The sequence below is a fragment of the Centropristis striata genome, chromosome 3 (assembly GCF_030273125.1).
Source record: "Centropristis striata isolate RG_2023a ecotype Rhode Island chromosome 3, C.striata_1.0, whole genome shotgun sequence".
In the NCBI taxonomy this organism is placed as follows: Eukaryota; Metazoa; Chordata; class Actinopteri; order Perciformes; family Serranidae; genus Centropristis; species Centropristis striata.
Window position 1 is genome coordinate 35074410 of NC_081519.1, and position 20150 is coordinate 35094559.

A 20150-nucleotide genomic window follows, 5' to 3' on the forward strand; every position below is an offset into this window, starting at 1 on the left:
AAACATTTTAAGAGCCGACATCTTCAACAATCCCCCAACCCACTCACTCAAACTCTATCAGAAGAATACACAAGTCGGCCCCGGTCGGGACAAGAGAAAGCAAAACATTGGCCTCACTAATGCTAAATAAGTAATCAAAATAATTAGCCTATTCATGAAGCAAACAAAAGCCAGAGGTACAAGCTGCTCTTTCCAACTATCTCTCTGAGTGAAGCAGGCAGGCTGAGAAACACTAATACAGTCCACCCTTTTTCTCCTGTCAGTAAAGTAAGAAAAGAGATTTTCAGCTAAATGTTTTCTCCACAGACAAACAAAACAAACAACAAATCATGCAAATAATACTTAAAGTCAAGAGCATCCAAGTTAAATCAGGAAGACTGTGGAAACCTAACCTAAACCTGACCTTAAATAAAGTTGTTTTACCTACCTAATATTAAAGAATACGTCTGTTGTTGTTCTGCAGTATATGTATTTCCCTGTCCACAATCTCAAGCAAGGTGGAGGGGTGCAGGCCTGTATTAAGAGCATAATAAAAAAAATGCAAATGTAAAGAAAAAACATTAACACACTTGTAGCCACGATGCAAAAAAGTTATTTTATTAAATCACTAACATTTCAACATGAAAGTCTTATTCAGGGCAATCTAGGCTTGGGCGATTATATGATCACGATTAGTGATTGCAATAAATTTCAGGTCGATTACGGTGATCAGCTGTGAGCATATTTCCTCGATCGAACATGTCGGAAATGTGCGTGACAACAACCAATCAGAGTTGACCTTTTCCTGCTCCACTACTGTTTGTATGTTGCCGGAGAAGTAAACGGGAAGACCGAACGTGGAGCTCAACACAGAGCTGAGTGGAGTGAAACAGATGTCAGCCATGACTTGGAGTCATAAACCAGCGAGGTACAGGTGAATGTTGGGGAAGAGCAAAGGAAATTACAATCTGTATTCTATAAGCTGTATTGAGAGAAAACTTACATTCACAGCACTGCAATTCACACACAGGTATGGTGCATTCAATAGCGTTGGAAAGGCTATGATGCGTTCAAAAGCGTGGGACATGTGAAAAGTTACAGAGAAACGAGTTATTACTGAATGGAAGCAAAACAAGTTAACAAAACAGTGTTGGCTTTCTAACAACAACAATTCTGTTTAATCATTTGAAGAAGTACCACCCAAGTGATTATGCAGAAGTACAAATGCTGGCAGTATAAAAACAATATAAAAAATTGTGATAATAATTGAGATCAGACGATATGAGAAAATGTATTGCGATTTATTTTTTTGCCATATCGCCCAGCCCTAGGGTAATCCCATCAAAAGACCAAAACAAACAGTGTATTTCCTTAGTAAATGACCTTTAGCATTGTCCAGTGTATTTGTGTAATCTGTTAAATTCATGTTTGTTAATTTTTCTAGGTTTTATTAATGTTAACCTGTTAGTTACACTATCAAGGTGTTTGCTTTTATTTTGAAAGGGTGATGCAGAGAAAAGAGAAAAAAGACCAACGGTAAAACATAAGTCGTGTCTTTAAAAGAGTGTGTCATACCTTTTTGTTCGTTAAGACAACCTCGCTGATGAGGTCACAAGGTTTGTCAATATTTCCCAACAAGTAAGTTTATAATGTATTTTTGTAGTTTTGCTTAGTTAGAGAAGAAGCAAGCAATTAGCATTCCTTGTCCTTGCTACATGTCGTCAGAGATGCTGTAACATTGGTGCATAATGCAGTAGCTGCTCTATATTGTGCAAAGCATGCTTAGGCTGGGATGGTTAGAGCTGCATTTCATGTGTGATTTTCATCCAACTGTTTCTGTTAGTCTGTGATCTAAAAAGGGGAGGAATATTTTTAAATTAAATATGCATTTCTGTAGCATCCCTATCGGAGCTTGTTTTTCATGTTTAAGATGGTAATATTCTGTTTTGTTTTCTCTGTAGCTCTAACAGGGAGTTCACACTGTGGTAACGGCTTGCTCTTTGGAGCCACATTATTACAAATAAAGCTTCAGTTGGAGAGTTAGACAATTATTCAGCTGGGGATGCTACTTTCTGTGTAGCCAAAGCCTGATTTAGCTCATTGGTTTCCGCCTCAGACCTGCATTGTTGTCTGAAAACTATTGAAAATACATAAATAGGCCACACTGTCACTGGGTGACATGCTCTTCTGTTGCTCTGAACACTCTGTAGTTTATTTAGGGTCAGTCTCACAATCACTGTCTTTCTGTTGTAAATACACAGAAGTGCACCAAATGAGAATAAATCCGCAGATGAAAATAGTCCCAAACAAATGCACCATTCACTCCTGCTCGAGTTTGAGTAATGTTTCTTTTACGGTGAGAAATATGTGGAATGATGCCAGCCATAACCTTTAACTGTAGTTTTTCACATGACAAATGGTTCAGTGGTTCATGTTCAGTTTGTGTATTTGCTACACAATTCAATTAGCAGTGGAGGAATGTTGTGTTCACTGAATTTGAAACTCACTTCTCAAAAATTGTTATGTGTGCGTGTTGCCTTCCAGGGATTTGCAGAGTTCATTTAAGTTTCTTTACACTCAGAAAGAAGGAACAAACTTTTTAGGGACTATTTGAACTGTAACAGCTCCAAAAAAAAGTTCCAGTTTCTAAACTAAAAAAATACAGAAAGTTTTATAGATTGTATAAATGCAAACACAAAATCTGACATACAATAAAAACTGAATGGCGTATTCCATTAATTAGATGAAGCATGAAATTTTAATGTTCATGCGATTAAATATTAAATCTTTTTATTTTTTGCCAACGAACTAATGTAATTTTAATCAGCTGAAGTTACTCTTTTCCAGCATGACATTTATTTTAAACTTATTTTAAATTTAAATCACATGTATATGTAAGTTTGCTGCCATAAATGTTTGATAATCGAGCGGTGCCACAACGAGGGATTTCTGTCTTTCATATCTGTTTCACAAAAACATGCCAGGAGCTCTTTCAGCAATGCAAACTTTGTGAAAATTAAAATTTTGTAAACATGAAATACCAAACTAAGACCGGTCAGCAGGCATCAAAGAGCATTACTGAGCCGAAAAACCCAGCCCAGTTTTTGCATCAGTTGTGAGTCGTTTGCTCTGTTTCTCTATATTTCTCTTCAATTTCCCAGCACAAGGACAAGAGAAGGAACCCCTTGAATAGCTAGAAGGAGACATGTTTATCACTTTCTTGCAGATACACGCAACACTGAATCAAATCTTCGTGTTATGTGATGCAGAGGAAGGAGATTTTCCTTTCGTCGCTCCTAACACTGGCTACCTCTGACATAAGTGAACATGATCTGAGGTGGGAATGCTATCTGCTCCTTACAGCCCTCAAAGCTTGTATGCTGTAAGTCAGTGAAATACAGGCCTTAACGTCACGGCACCAACTTTTTTTTTTTTTTTCTCACCCAAGTGTTTTGCTGACGGCTATGACTCCTAAGATCCTAATTTGGCTGATTTTTTCCGTACACCATATAACATTTAACCCATGGCAGCGTTGAAAATGTTCTCTGTGTGTGAAATTAAGACTTTTTATGTTTGATGATAATTGAATTGTCAGGAATAAGTGTAGCATATAATTGTATTTTTGACGTTTTGCAGGAAGAGCTTATTTTTTAAAAATTGAGCTCAGAGGTGAACAAGATGAAGTTAATTAAGCGTCCCCTCCTTGCAGCATGTATCTGAACCTGTGGGAGTCAAAAAAAGACGAGGAATTTAACTTTTTTAAGAGGAGAAAAATCCCTCTTCTCCACTTCTGCATCATTGCCGACATTTTTCTTTGCCATTTTTTGTGGCTCCAGTGTCGACCCTTTTTTTGTTGTCTTTATCTGAAAATGTGTTTTGTCAGTTTCCCTTTCCATTTAAATCGACACCCACCCCCAAACCACCCTTTCTCTTTCATAGTATTTTTCATGTTGTAGTTGATGGGGCTCTCGGTGGCTGAATGAGTTCACTCCCATTCTGTTATCCTCACTTTCTTCTGCTGACTATGTCCCATTCAGCTCAGGAGTCTCTGAGGGGCCGGGCGCTGGAGCGGGTGTCTGATGCAGACCGCCGCATTACAGAGATTGATAGCATTTGTTGAACCATAGCTTCTGCTGTGAAATAATAAAAGTCTGGTGTGTCAGCAGGGGTGTTATTTGAAATACAGCCCCTAAGAAAAGAGGAGTGATTATATTTAAAAAGGAAGATGAACCTGATTTTCCTGCTCTATTTCTGATAAGTTTGGGCAACATGGTCACAGTTTTTCTAATTAATCTGCCCTACTTTGAAAGGTTCCACTGCCGTCACGCGTATTCATCTTCTGTGGCCTTTTATCAGGGGGCAATACAATTTTCTCCCCTCTACCACATATCACAGGCACAGAAACCCAACCCTGATGGCGACTATAGAACGTAGTCTTTCAAAGGAACTCCAGTGGGTATTCATGAAAAATGCATGAGTGCCGACTGCACATGGATGCTCCCTTAAGCTGAGGCTCGGAAAAAATGACAGTGACAAACAATGGTCTGATATGTCACGTTACTACAAGGAAGAGGAGTATCTGAGTGAATGTGTGGGTGTGTTGCATGGTTGTATGTATATTACAGACTCGCTGGGGCCGGTCACGGTCCCTTAGGCTCTCATTCTTGTATGCAGAAACCTCAGAGGTGCTTTTCTCTGCTGCAACTCCAAGTACCCCAAAAATGTACAAGAGGAAACACTCAGGCTGCCTCTTGTTCTAGTTACATGCTAAATCAGGGGTTATTAAGCCGCATTTTCCCTCCTTCATGTCTTTGAAATCAACATTGTGAGATCAGACAAAAGACCAATAAAACCGCTCAAAGAGAAAATTCTTCTTTTCTTTGAACGTTGCTACCCACGTCGTCCTCAGATAATTTTGTTGATAAAGAAGGAAGATGGAGAAAATCATCAAATGACGATCGCGTTTGATCAATGTCAGTGACAGACGATGAGGACGGGTTCTGCTATAATCCCGAGCGGCACATGTTGCTTTGCATTCCTCCAGCGATCCTCCAGCCGATTAAAAATATAATTGAACGCTTTATGAAACACGACCTTCTAATCTTGAACCTTTACCTCCATTTTACAAAACAAGGGCACCTAAATCAAATTGAGCGATTGAAGTATGAAACAAGGCAACGCATTAATTCATGTAATGTCTTCCTGTAATGATGTTTTGTGGTCACAGTTATCACAGGGGCGACACGGCATGGGGGGCTGATAAGGCCGAGTCATGCTCACATGAAAGACACGAACAGCTAACAGGCCGACGTTAAGCCCGTTTACCCTCTAATGCTGATAGTCATGGTCTATTTTAACCAGACTGCACCGAGCTGATAACTTCGCTGTTACATGTTTGGTCCTACAATGACACAAGCGGTAGCTACAGGAGGGGAGGAAAGCCGATTGGGAGGCGAGGAGGAGCCGCTGTGCTAGATATTACCCATGAAAGTGAAATAAATGAAACAAGACAGATATTCTCGGTCATGTTTTAGAGAGTCAGGGGAACAATGGCAAGTTAGTGAGGTGAGAAGAGTAAAATTAACTTGAAATGATGAAAGGGGAGAGAAGAGATGAGAAGTTATTATTGTTAGCAGAGTCAAATGCAACATTACGTTTTTGCCAAATGTCAGCAAATGCATATTTTACCAAGGGGAGAAAAAAACAGCCATCGGGCATGTGTCTTTAATCAGCTGGCAAAAAAAAGTGTCATGAATATAATGTTTTCCTCTTTCACAGAAGTACCTCATTTTCACATTTTTTGTAATCCGAGTCAACCTAATTATTTTGGGATTCATTTTGGCTGGGTGTTGCCATGCTTTCACTTTTAGCTCATGCCCAAAAGCCTCCTTGGTAATGGAATTTGAGCCGCCCTTTTTGGTGACTCATCCCTGTTCCGTGAAAGGAAAAGAAGGTCACATTAAATGGGGATTTACATAAGGCTATCTGCACAACTATGAATTCCCACGCTATTATGGCAGATTTCAAAAGGCACATAAATGCTTTGGAGAAACATCAAAAATTCATCTCAGACAAAATGATTGAGGAATACGTGGCAGGACACTTTCCCATCTTGTTTCTCAGCACCGCTTGGTGAAGTGCTCACCATTTGGTTTAACGTGATAAGAGATGATGTCATTACAGCCTCTTCTTCTGGGATTTGCTCTCAAAAATGTCTACTCTGTAACAAATGGATTCCTATGCTAAAAGGTCCCAAGCAAAACAAAAAGACAAATTCCTCCCCCCAAAGTAAATCTTCTTACAACTTGAGGTCTTCTTTGTAACTGTCAAAACCTGTAAGGCTTCCCATCACTCCGAGAATACCAGAAGAAATGTTTGATGTTACCGCAGGGGACACGGCAACCAAACGGAGACTTCTCACTTGCCAATATTTATGTTTGCTCTTCCCTGTCGAGCTAAATGTTTGTACCACAATTTGACACACAGACTACAATATTGTACAAAGATTTACATCCCAGGTGGGCCTGTTCACGATATTGGACATATTTGTAATATTGGACAGCACATAAAAGATACTGATCTATTTAGGCTGGTGTTATTCCATATGGGCAGGCCATTGATAAGAGCTGTCTAATTGAAACAGCAAGTTGGGGAAAGGGATCGATTGTTACACTGGCGCAGAGAGCTCTCCTTGTGCGAGTCATATTATTAGATTTCATACAATCTGATAACCCTTTTGCTTTTGATTGATCTTTTCCATTTCAAACATTCAGGCCTCGGATCAATGGCTCTGCCCCGCAGCCACTACTGTCAAAGCAGTCGCAGGCCTGAAAAAGCAAGACACGGTCATTCTCCGAGACCCACATTCAAGTAAAATTGTGTGTTGTCATGACATCGGACACATTGCTCGACCGCCTTTTAAACAATCCTGGCAGTACACATCGTAAGAGATATTTGTTTCTTTCTTGATGTGCTTCCGTCAGAAATAATAATGAAGCAGTGATGCTTTTATGGAGCCTGTCAGATGAGGATCCAAAAGGAGCCTTTTGTCCGTATGGTCTTCACATCGTGTCATCTGATCTTTCCACAGTGTGTTTCTAAAGAACTGGGATTTGACAGTGAAGGGAGGAGAGTGAGTAAGCAGAGCTAAGTGCCCCTCTCTAATTCTCTCAGCCCCAATCTCTTGAGATAGTCTACTGTAGCTGGTGGGTGTAGCTATATGAACCGAAAGGCTGAATGAACTGTAATGAGATTAGTAACTACAGTACACAGGAACAACCATTTTATGGGTCTGCATGTCTGGTATTAAATATCCTCCTTGAGCTGGTCCTGCTGCTGAGCTCAGTCTCGGTGTATGTAGTATATGAAAATCTAATCTTTAAAGATAAAGCTGCACAGCATATACATGTGTTCCTAAAGGCTTTGACAAACAGCCTCAGCATTCGCGGATCTTGTGTAAGATCACAATATGTTTGTATTTACACATAATCCGTATAGTGAAGTACACTTAGATGGTACATAATGGACAGGAAGAGTGCTACAGAAGAGATAAGTACCTGTGTAAATGGACTGCATTTATATAGATACCTTCCTGGACAAAGTGCTTTATAATTTGCCCCTCGTTCACTCACACACACATCCATGCACTAATGCCACTGGTCATTCGGAGCGACTTGGGGTTCAGTGTCTTACACAGCACAACCCACTTCTCAGTCACAGCACACCTCCAAGTAATAGTAGTATTTTTACAACTGATGCTTCTCTCTGATGATAACCACCTGTAGTTTGGTTCATTTGGTCCAGACCAAGAAAAACAAAACAAATGTTGTTGTAATTCTGGATACCGACTAGGGGTGTGCCATATCGTATCGTTCACGATAATACCGGTATATTTTTTTTTTATGGGTAAAAAAAATGCATATCACGATATTGGCAACATGCCCTACTTCTTGACAAAGTGGCGTAAGGATTTCCTATTAATTACCTAGACCTTGGCGGCCCGCCAGAGTCTCTTGTGCTGCTCTAACGTCACATTTCAAGCTACTGAAAGTATATCTACACTATCCATAACATAAAGTTATTTTGCGTTGTGTCTCTGCTCAGCAGTGTCTGTCACCCGTCAGTCAGTCTAAACCCCGACCCACCTCTCTGTCCTCCTCCAAGACATGCGCACGCATTCACACACACGCACTGAATATACCGAGCTGCCCTCCCACTGCGCTTCAAAACAAGCACCTACCTGTCTGTAATGTATCAGTCCCGTCCCCTCTCTCTCTCTCTGTGCGTCTGCGTGTGCGTGAGCCGATCTAAATACTGTCAACATGTCCTGTCAGAGGTCCAAACGGTCCAAACACACTGTTGCATTGTGCCGTTCGTTAGCCGCGAGCTAACATTAGCTAACACTTAAAGTTGTTTTAATCACAAAAAGCTACTATTACTTCCTGTCGCTTCACAAATGCAGCTTTCAAAATAAGAGCACAGAATCCACCACAGAAATTACAAGAAGACTGTCAAAATAAGATGCCTTAAATAAAACATAGAAGAACCTTTATTCTCCTTTACAATAATTAATTAAAATAGGCAATGATGTGTTTGTGAGGTGTTTGCTCACATTTAGCTCTCAAAGTGGACGAGATTGATCACATTGTACTATAAAATGTACAACATTTTCTCCCAGGGGGCCCCCAGACCCCCTAGAAGGTTATTTTTTATTATTATTCACTAATACTCAAGTAAGTAATTTTTTTGTTTTTGGCAACTGTTGAGATTTGCAATTTACACTACATTTAGATGTATGATTGATTTTTATTTTGTTGTACAATTTGTATTTATTTATATGGACTACAAAATAATTTTCTATATATTTTTCAGTATTTTTGATATCGTCAAGAACATCGTTATCGCGATAATACTCTGAAATATCGTGATATTCTTTTAGGGCCATATCGCCCACCCCTAATACCGACCACTATTTCTCTTCTGGTGTAATTCACACATAGCTATGGAGTGTTGAAGGAATGAGTCCTAAAACCCAGACATGGGTTATTATTATTTCTGCACCTTAGATTCCCTCGTCTTTTTATTGTTTTTTTCCCTGCCCGATTAGCGTCTGTGGTCAACACCAGCTTAAGAGATTCTAGTTTTGTACGACACCGTAACATACGTCAGTAAATATCCCACTTGTGAATAGGGTTGCAAAATTCCTGGAATTCTCTTTCCATGGGAATTAACAGGAATTTATGTGAATAAAGAGGAATAAATTGGGAATTTACAAAATTGAAGGTTGGCCCTTTAACAGGGATCTTAAATATAGTTGGGGAAATATGTTTCAGCATAATCTTGACTATAACAACCAGATTTAATGCAAGTACATTAAAATATCTGCTATTCCTCAATCACATGCACATCTCACACTGCTTGCTGCTGAGGCCACGCCCCTAACGAGGCCACACACCCCTATATGCACAGTGCACACATGCTCAATTCATATGCATTTTCAATTTAACAAGTACATGTGCAATGGAAGGGACTTTTTGGGGAGATTTTCGGAGGGGGGATCATTTTACTTGCTTTTTTAGGAAGAAAAATGATGGGGATGGGGGTGAGTAACATTCATGTTTTTGTTGTTCAATTAAATAGTTGTTTGTTCAATAAAATAATTAAAACTTGATAAAATTGTACTTACAAATAATACTGGAAATTTACCAGAAATGTACCACCCCATTCTACTTGTGAATCACGAAGGTTTTTGCATCTTAAAATTGAAGCTGTGGTGGACGGTACAGTCATGGTGATGTTGGAGTCATGCAACCATGGTTTAGGTCATTTCAAGAGTAAAGTTTACCTCTGGTGATGACATTTACAGTACGCTTGAAAAATCATAGAAGTCATAATCATTTCCGAAGATCATCTTTCTGAATAAAACGTGTAAGTATCATAAACTTTTGTTTGCCACAAAGCTTATTTTCTGCGATTATCCAAAATCCAATGGAGAAATGTCATTGGTGTTTTCCGGAGGGAACCAGGTTGATGCTAACTTCTGGGTTGGTCTACAAAAATGCATCATCCCTGCAAAACTATATTTTGTTAGATAATTAGTTTAGCTTTTGAATGCATGCTGTGATCATGTATTACTTGTAACATCCTGTGAATATTACAAACAAAACACACTATAATTTGCTTGCGTGATCCATCGTTTCAATGTCTTATTCCATCTGAAAGGTTTGTTTGTGGTGTTTAAGCAAAACAGACCAACCAGGGCAATTAAAGATAGTAGAAATGTGAATTTAGCAGACAACCCCTATTCCCAAAAAATTGTCATGCTATAGAAAGCATGAATAAAATCAGAAAGCAATCAATTAAGAATTAAGAGTGTATATTTAAAAAAAAAAAAGTTTATCAGTTGGAAAATTACATTTTCAATTGAGTACGTGTCAAAAAAGGATTAGTAAATTATTGTGTTCTATTTTATTCACATTTTAGACACTATCCAGAAATTGCGATGATCCCTTTTTTCATCCATATGCACATCACTAAGTGAGTGCACAAAGGGAAAATATGTTAAATTAAAGTTGTTTGTACTTGTTTCCATGTTCATGCATAATGAAGTGGAGGCAGTGAATCATAGAAACCACAGACTATCAGTTGTATTTCTTATTTTATTTTGTAGCCAGCAGAGAGCACAAATAAGCATTCAAGTGCTGCATGACTCACCATCAGCACCTAGAATTAGATCTCTACACGTGGGTCCATGTAGTGCTGACGATGCTGGATGACAGTAATCAAAACTGTCCGATCAATGACTCACCTGTCAGACCATAAGACTTCAGGATTACAGGTATTGGCTTTGTAAAAGGTCTGTAAACACAAATAGAACCAAATTTCTTACTCTGCATCTGGACCAAATGGACTGAATTTTAATTGTGAAAGTCAGCCAATAGTGATTTATACATATAAAGTTGGACGACAAACTAGGGCTGGGCGATATGGACCAGAACTCATATCCCGGTATTTTTTGGCTGAATGGCGATTTACGATATATATTGGTATTTTAAACAAAATGTGCAAAGTGTTTAGTTTTAACTCAACGTCACAGGTAATTATCATCAACCTGTTTATTTAAAGACTTTTTCAAATTAAAAACCTTCTCCCTTTTGAAGCAATTTGTTTGCGGTTTTGCAAAAACGTCGTATTGGTCTTTGTTATGGTATACAGCCGTATAGTTTGTTGTGCATGTGTGTGTCTGGGTGAGTCTGTGCACATATGTGCGTGCGTGTGTTTGCTCCCTCCCCTCAGGCTGCTGGTGAAGGAGGTTTGGAGCTTCCGGCGAGCATGGGAGCCAATCAGATTCATCAATTATTTATAAATTTATGTTACCTCCTTTAACCCCTATAAGATCTGGTGGACGTAACATTCTTCATCTGAAATCCGAAGCAGCCGTAACAAATAGCGACCTAAATTCAGGCAACATCAATAGCTATTATATATCTGTATATCGGTATTGTCTCAACTACATATTTCTTTCTTAAATATATCGGTCTAACTCGTAATACCGATATACTGCCCAGCCATACGACAAACCAGACTAACCAGAAAGGCAGAATGTGTCACGTTCCTGGTTCACCAGGTCTTAGCATTATTTTGCCTTCTTGACATTTTGGTTTTTATAATAAAAAGACCCTGTGGTTCTCACACTGCATGCTTTTTACCCTTGAATTCATCCTCATGAAAAGTTAATGTGTTCTCATATACAAGCAGAGAAAAGATCACCAGCTGATGAGGGGAATACAAGCAACATGCTCTCCCTAGTGAGCCTCCATGTTTTGAAACAGAAGCAAAAATAACACAGTTACCCTCAATCTTCTCATTTTACCTTATTAAATCCAAATCTACATGCACACATTGAATTAAGAATGAAGTGATGAAACACCAAAATAACAAATGATATTCATACAACCACCTTCACCTTGACAACACTTGAGGCTGCAAAAAACTGCCGTGAACTGATTTTCCTTTTGTTATTGACACCATGAAGGAGGATATTGTTTACCTTCTAATCAGGTTCAACTTTCACAAGGACCTTTTAGTGTTTCCCTGACCACCTACACTAATCATTCAGACAGGCCGACCAGAAGGAATCCTCCCATGGTCCTCCTTGGTGCTGCTGTGCCTCATTTAAACCCTTCTCCGGGTCATGTTATCCAAATGAACAAAGAAGGAATGCCCTTGCTGGCTGCAATTTCGACTTCACAGCCACTTTCTGCTACAATGCTCATTCTGATAATTGTTCTTCCAGTAATGCTAAACGGTAGGAAATCAAGGGTGGGCTCAGAGTATCTATATCCTATATCCTGATCTAATTTATTAGGTAAAATGTAACTAAATTTGGTACGTGGTATTATTAGCCTCTTAGAGCTTGAACCAGTTTGCTTAAAGCCATTATTGATTAACATATTTTTCATAAGCTGGCTTCTCCACTTGTAGCATAATAATTGCTCACCCCGACCCCTGTGATCTGTGGTGCAATCACTAATGAGCTTATGAAAATCATAAGTTCCTGGCAGGAACAGCGCTCAATATTAATGAACAAACCCCGAGCTGATTTAGGATATGAAATTAAATATGAGGATAAACTACACTCTATCTCAAGGTTTGGATGTATTTCTTTTTGTTACAGCTGACAACCATCGCAGAGCATCCCCCGCCTTCCACATATTGGAGAGAGGAGAGACAATGAGAGCGATTAGGGGGCAGGGTCAGGCTGATCGGAGAGACAGTGCAAGGCAGTGTGTGTGGGGGTGGGGGAGGTCAAAACCAGCAAGATTGAGAAGCGGTGTGCATAATTAGGTAGAGTAATTAGGTTGTATTAATCACTCACACAACATTGTACCAGAGTCTTGGAAGCATCTCTTGAATTATGCAGGGTAAAGTAGGCCAGTGTTGAACTACAATGCCTTTTATTAATGATTTTAAATTAAATGTTGCCATAAGAGTTGAAACTGTTAATCTATAAGTCTATCAACAGCTTTGAAAATGGAATTTAGCAAATAAAAATAACAAGGAGAAGAAGTACTGAATCAATCCCTCTTGGGTGTCACCTTGGGATCTGACGTTTTTCTCGGTTTTCAGATCTTTTTATAGACTTAAACCTGCGTTAATTGATGTTTCGGCCGGTTAGGATCAAGAGAAACAAGCTGTAAACACAAGATTGATATTGGCAGCTTGATCGCAAACCAGGCTTAATTACAAGTCCAGGAGTCACCAAGCAACCTTAGAGTTTACTTGAAGTTGTGTTTCTGAGCATCTTATGAATTTAAGTCCACTTTTTACTATCTCTGTCTTTAGTCTCCACCATTTTTGGAGTAATATTTCTGACCCTTCAGCAGCTAAATGTGCTGATATGTTTAACAGCCAGTACCTGATTATGTCTGTTTACCCTTTGGTTCAGGGTAGGAGACATACAGGTGGTGTATCTGAGCTTTTCTTTATGCTAAAAACAGATTTAGCTAAAAATGACGCTGATGAGAGTGTTTCAAGTAGAAACAAGTATGCTAGAAAAGCAAAACAACAAGCTAAAAGATAGCTAATATGCTCTTTGGAGCAGAGGCAAACTGCAGAGTCAAGTCTAACATCACATATAATCATTTAATCTATTTCTTTTTACCAGAATGTTGATGTTAAAATTCAGACGTCAGTTTCAGCCTTAGTTATGGTATTGTTCACTTATATCTGAGTAAACTTGCGGAGTAACTTTTGTTGTGACCTTAATTCATACTTTGCAGACGTGGCTGAATCCATTGCAACTTGTCAAATTCAATATTCATCCTAAAAACCTGAATATAAATAGATTACATTTTAGCTCACTTTCTACTGCCCGTCAGATCTAATTAGCCATGGGTGGCTCTCTGAGTGGATTCTCTTTTTTTTCCTCCTTCTTCTTCACTCCTTTGAGGGAGTGACTTGCCAGCCCTCCATGACCCTCCCTGTGTTATAAAGCTGGCCATCATGCTGTTATAATGATTTATCCAAACAGTCCTGAAAGAGAGTGCTGAACTGCCAATCCCTCCCACCATGTGCCAGGCTGCCCAAGCCCACTGATCAGAGAGCACATGCCAGAAACAGTGTTTAGGGGCGCCATCCCAGGGCTATTCCAGGGCTGCCGTGACACATTTGCTGAAACACCCTTCACTTAACTGTCTGTTGTAATGCAGGGTGAGATGTCTCCTGCACGCCATGCTTCTATATGCTTTTAATCTATCCGTGACATCCTGATTGTCCAAATTGTAATTTTCATGTGTTGTTCTGGACACATGGCATCTATTGCACGTCTGTCTGTCCGTCCAGGGAGAGGGAGCCCTCCTCTGTTGCTTTTCTGAGGCAGTGCACTTGCACAGGCTTGGTGGGCTGACGGGCCAATGGGAACCCTCTGCCTGGCCAAAAAAATCTGCCAAAAATAACATCACCATATACTGGCATCGTCATATACGTGTCAGTGACAAATAAGGGTAGGCAAGATATCAAATGGTGTAACCACAAAAGAATGATAAATACTAAATACTTTATCAACCTACAGTGTATTTAAGTGGACTTATACATATAATAACTTCCTTTTAAAAAACATCAAATCAAAATCAAATTTTTTTAAATTTTATTTCTACATTTACACATTTTGTCAATATTGAGCAGAATATATTCTAAAAAAACATTTTTTTCTAAAGTTTTGACAAATTATGTAAAATTTAAAAAGTTATCTACCATAGTGTTGCAATGTAAACGTGGATTGTATTTTTTTTTCTCATTTTAGTTCACATTTATTTTCCTGTATGTAATCATATTTTTACGGGAAAAAGTTCCTGGTTACACCAACTGACACTGGGTTAGATCACGTCATTGACCCATACGGCAGTGTTCCTCCTGTATTTATTCTGCAGCAGTGCACAGAAAGAGCTGCTGTGAGTTCATGAATGAGACACGTGTCTGTGGTTAGTTCACATGACTATAACAGCAGTCTGGCCTCGGTTATCTAGTCCACTGAACAGGTGATTGACGCCACATTCCCCCAATCGCTGGGGTCTTCTCATCTTTCCTCATCGCTCGTCTACTGTGTGAATCCTGGTTGGTTTCTTAACTAACACTTAGTGATGTGCAACGCTGCCCTGAAGCATGCAGCAGTTCACACATGACCTGAGGTGAGGTGAAGCCAACGTTGTCGGCAGTCCATCCGTTAGGTGCTAACATGCTGATGATATGATTATTATTATTATTATTATTATGTGTGGGGAGGACTGTGAAATAATCTGCTTTTAATAATAGCTGCATAGCTTATGTGATGTTCAAATAGTAAAAGATAAATATTGGGAAAATGACTGATAACTTAAATATTTAATGAAGCTTTAAATTGTTAAATTTGAGAATGGAGTTTGGTGTGGAAGAATCCCTCTCAGCCCATCCGCCAGCCAGGAACGGACTGGGGCTGAAATAGGCGCAGACTTTTTCCAAAATGTAGACCCACAACCTATACACAATTACACGTTTAAATAAGCACTTGCCAACATGAAATGGAAATTAATTAAATAATCGCTGATTACCCGGAATTATGGCGTAACTTTATTATTCTCCATATTGCATTATTGCTTTGTTGTTCACACATTGACAGCCCCAAACATGTCAGGTTGGACATCAGGTTTATCATCATCATGGTGAAAACTCAATGTTCATAGTAACAGTACCCTTACTAGGTGGTTCAATACTAAATTGTTCAGTAAACTTTCTACATTTTAATGCCTCCGCACCTAACGTTTTGGCACTCTTCTGTTTAGATTTTTACCAAGCATCTTTCTCCTTACACCTCCTAAATGACATTTTCTCGCATTCTTCTTTGTGTTTTTGTTTCAAGTTTTGTGTCTTTTTCCCATATAATAAATGATCGTATTGGTGCCCCTGTCGTTTGTACATTTAATTGCTAATCAGATTTTTTTTCTGATGAACCACAAAGGCCACAGACCACAGGTCTGTTGGACGGCCATTCTGGACTTTGACAGAATTTCCTATTCTATTCAGTCCGCCGCTGCCGGCAGGCCTCAGCAGCCAGAGTCACAGAAACACTGTGAGGTTTCTTTCATTTTGTTTCCCCCATTGGTTTTTTGGTCAGGTTCACGGGTCTAAGGACAGAGGATGTTGTATGCTGTACATATTTTAAAGCCCCTTGAGGCAAATGTGTGATTTGTGATATAGCGCTATGTAAAAAAAAAAAAAAAAAAAAACTTCACCTGACAGCCACTGAAAAGCAAGGCCTGCTTTAGTTTTAGCCTTACTCTCATGGGTCATGATGAGAGCTAGATAAAAAAAGAAACCCCATACTGAGTGCAACTGTTTTCAATCAACTTGTCTTCTCACAATCAAAGAAGAACAGAAGGGATCGTGAACTCATAAAGTAATTAACACGTCGTGTGTATGTGCAAGTTCTGACTTGGAGCGTGATGGAGGGATCTCATCAGAAATAAGCCACACCTTTTCTAAAGAGGAAAAAGCAGGATTTCATGGCAGAAGCTCACAGCTCTGAGACTTCCATTTTCAATGACTTGCTGTGACCAATAGCATTTTCTCCAGCTGTTGCAATTCTCTAGCTTATTCTTGGGGCCGGGGAGACTATCTCACTGACTTGCCAATAAAATGTCTGTTGCCACTGGGAAAGAGCAGGAACTGTCAATTGGTTTCACCTTATCTACCTTAAACATGCCTCTGCTGACTTCATGCTTCTTCCCATTTCTTTTTCATTGCAGTTTTTCATTGTTTTCCTTTACCCCATCCTCCCTCCGCACATGCACATAAAGAAATTAGTCAATTACTGAAAATACATTATCAAGCTGAGGCTTTTAACACAGACATCAGACGGAGTTGAAACAAGAAACTTTGCTTTATGAGTTAAAGGTCTACATTTAACAGTTGTCTAGTTTTATGATGATTCATTTAAACATCAAAACACTATTTAATAACCCTCTGGTTTGATTCTGTCTCTTTACTGCGCGATATAAACAGTCTTGTGGATAATTGAGTGTGCGTGCGGTGTTTGACAGGCACAGGATATCTCTTCATTTCTGGAGACAAGAGAAGGGGGTCAGGGGAGGTAAAACCGATCGGTCCCTGAGTGCTCCTCAAAATCAGGGCTCCAAAACAATTGTGGAAATATAGATGACAAAGCCTGGCCAGGGAATTGCTCTCAAAGGGTCTGATTGAAAGCTCATGTTAGGGAGGCTGAAGCAATCAAAGGACTTGTGTATTTCAAGTCGAAGGACATCATGTTGAGAGCATGATAAATCCAGCATCCTGATCCACCATTCAAAGGCAGCTGTTTGCTATTGTTGGTGCTGCTCGCTGGTGTTTGGCACTCTGAATTATTGTCTTTCCATCTGCTTTGATGTGCAACAGTTCTTTAAGGTGTCAGAAGAGAGGCGAGGCATTGTTGCTTCAGCGGCGTTTAATTTCATTACCTGTCATAGACAATATGAGCCCGCTCCGTCGTAGTGACACAAATCTAATAATATGTAGAAGGGAAGAATATTTAGTTGCAAACGTTTCTTTTTTAGGTTGAGGCAAACTAAATACACCGCGGTGCCGTGCTGGCAGGTTTGTCAGGGAAACTACCCAGTAATTGAGAAGCTGCCTGTTGGCTCCTAATGCTGCCAAAATGCCAATTAGCAAAGGCACAGAGCACCTGCCTGCTCACAGGAAAAGTAACACTGGCTAAAAATACTGTTAGCTGCTACTACGAGCTTACATTAAGCAGAAATACAGTGATGCAGCACATATTTAGTACATCCTTCCCTGTATGTCCACATAAACATTTAACAGGTTTATATAATGTTAAAGCTGCTCTAATCAATGTTTATAAGGATCAAACCACTGATATCAAATGTAAAAGTGGCTATATTGTAGTGAGAAGCTCATAGAGAATCATCAGAAGCTCTTTTGGGTGTTTTAGCCTCTTTAAGCTCATAGTTTTGGTTTTTCCAGCCTGCAGTTTTACAGGTTAAGGTCACTGATTTGTTATCAGCAGCTGTAAAAGGCTGAGTTTTTAAGCAAAAATATTCTGATTAACCTGCTGTACATTTACCTGCCTAGCACCAAGGTTAGCGACTAGCTGGTAAACATTTGGAAGATAAAAAGAACCAGGTATTTCCTTATATAATAAAGGACATAAAGGAGAGCAAAACGCTGAATGAGAGCTGAAATAAGAATTAATATTGGAGTTAAATTCATCAGGTGGACAGAAACATGACTCTAAATAAATGCTAACATTTCCCTCTGTCTGCTGGGTATGTAATTCGGCAATATTTGCTAAAATGTTTGCTATATGAACATGTTATGGTGACAATATGTCAATGTTGTCTTTACTGCTTGTTCCAATTTGTCCCCATTTAGCCCAAAAAATGCAGCAGTTACATATTATTCTCATTGTCCATTAATCTGATGATTATTTTCAATTTATCAATCATTCGTTTTGTGTATAAAATGTCAGAAAATACTATAATATGCTGTCACAGTTTCCCTGTCTTTACATGTCTTTTTTTTTTGTCTTACCAACGGTCTAAAACTCAAAGATGTTCAGTTTACTATCATGTATGTCAAAGAAAAGGATCCTTAGAAATCCTCAGATTTGAGAAACCAGAATAAGCAAATGTTTGGCATCGGAGTATAGGAAAACTGCTAATCTATTATTTAAATAGTGGCAGAATATTTTTCTGCATTTCAACAAATAATAAGGTCAAGCTTCAGCCCACACCTAGCCTGGCTAACACCAGACCAAATCTCATTGGAGATTAGGTCTGGACACCTTCAATGCTTTTCTCCGTAGAGGAGGTGTGGTTTACGATCCTCCGGAGCCGTTTATTGGACGCTTAGAATGTCTATCAAAGCGTCTGTAGGTAGCTCTTAGCCAATCAGATCAGTTATACCAGATGACGTAGTAGAGCAACAGAGATGGATGTTTGTTGTGTGTGTGTCTGTGAGAGAGTGTTGCTGCTGCTTTGCTTCTCCAGTTCTCGCTTTCTGCAAGATTATTTATTTTCACGCTTTATTCCCCCTCATGTCATTCTGCCCCACACATCCACTGATTTTATGGGCAATAATCAAGCTGCTGCGGGTCTCTGGGGGCTCCGCTGTCCCCCGGCTCGGAGCCAGATCACCGGCGGTGACCGGCGGTCTCGCCGGCTCGGCGCAACGAGCCACAGAAACCGCCCGTGCGGCGCTAATAGCCCCGCTACCGGTGATCTGGCTACCAGCCGGGGGACAGCGGAGCTGCCGAGAGACCTTTCGCCTTTCAACTTTCGCTCTAAACTATTTAAAACACCATCTGCAGCTATAGAGAGTTTCGCGTCTGCAGCAGCCATGTTGGATCCGGAAAGCTTCCAAGTGCCGAGTAGTACGCGTCATCGTCTCACCGTCCCTCCCCGCTCTGTGATTGGATCCCTAAAACAGGGCTAGCAAAATCGCCTAGTTTCCAGACTGGCTGGAGGTTCGAAATCAAATTCGAGCGCGCAAGGCAGTCTGGGTATACCCAGGCTAGCCCACACCTTTTTTTCTGGTCAAAATATTGTGTTAATTTTGTTATATTTTTGATATAATGATCCAGTGTCATTGCACCTCTGATAAACCTTTTATATTGTGTATAAATAGCTGGGAAAAGAAACAACTAATCGATCATATTTTATTAAACACCTTATCATTATCTAACCCCAGTGGTGGAAGAAGTATTCAGATCCTTTATTTAAGTAAAAGTACTAATACCACACTGCAAAATTACTCCACTACAAGTAAAAGTCCTGCATTCAAAACTTACTGAAGTAAAAGTACAAAAGTATCAGCATCAAAATGTACTTAAAGTATCAAAAGTAAAAGTACTTGTTATGCAGAATGGAACCACTCAGATTGTTATATATTCTAAATATATTATTACACTATTTCTATTGATGCCCTTATGTAAGCAATGTTTCAATTCTGTTAAGACAGGGCACATTTAAGTCCTTAACATACGGTAAGATTTCATTTGAAAAAAAAAAAGTCTAATCACTTTAAATTGATCATATATTTTGTGTTAAATCTCGACCAGAAAAGTAACTAAAGCTGTCAGCTAAATGTAGTGGAGTAAAAAGTACAATAATCGCCTCAAAATG

The 20150-nt window shown here is 39.4% G+C and overlaps 1 protein-coding gene across 3 annotated transcripts in view; it reads left to right on the top strand.

Moving 5' to 3' along the window:
* The window catches only part of LOC131969025 (metabotropic glutamate receptor 4-like), a 203304-nt gene that overhangs the window by 49482 nt on the left and 133672 nt on the right, over positions 1-20150 (top strand). The gene's annotated exons all lie outside the window — the stretch shown is intronic.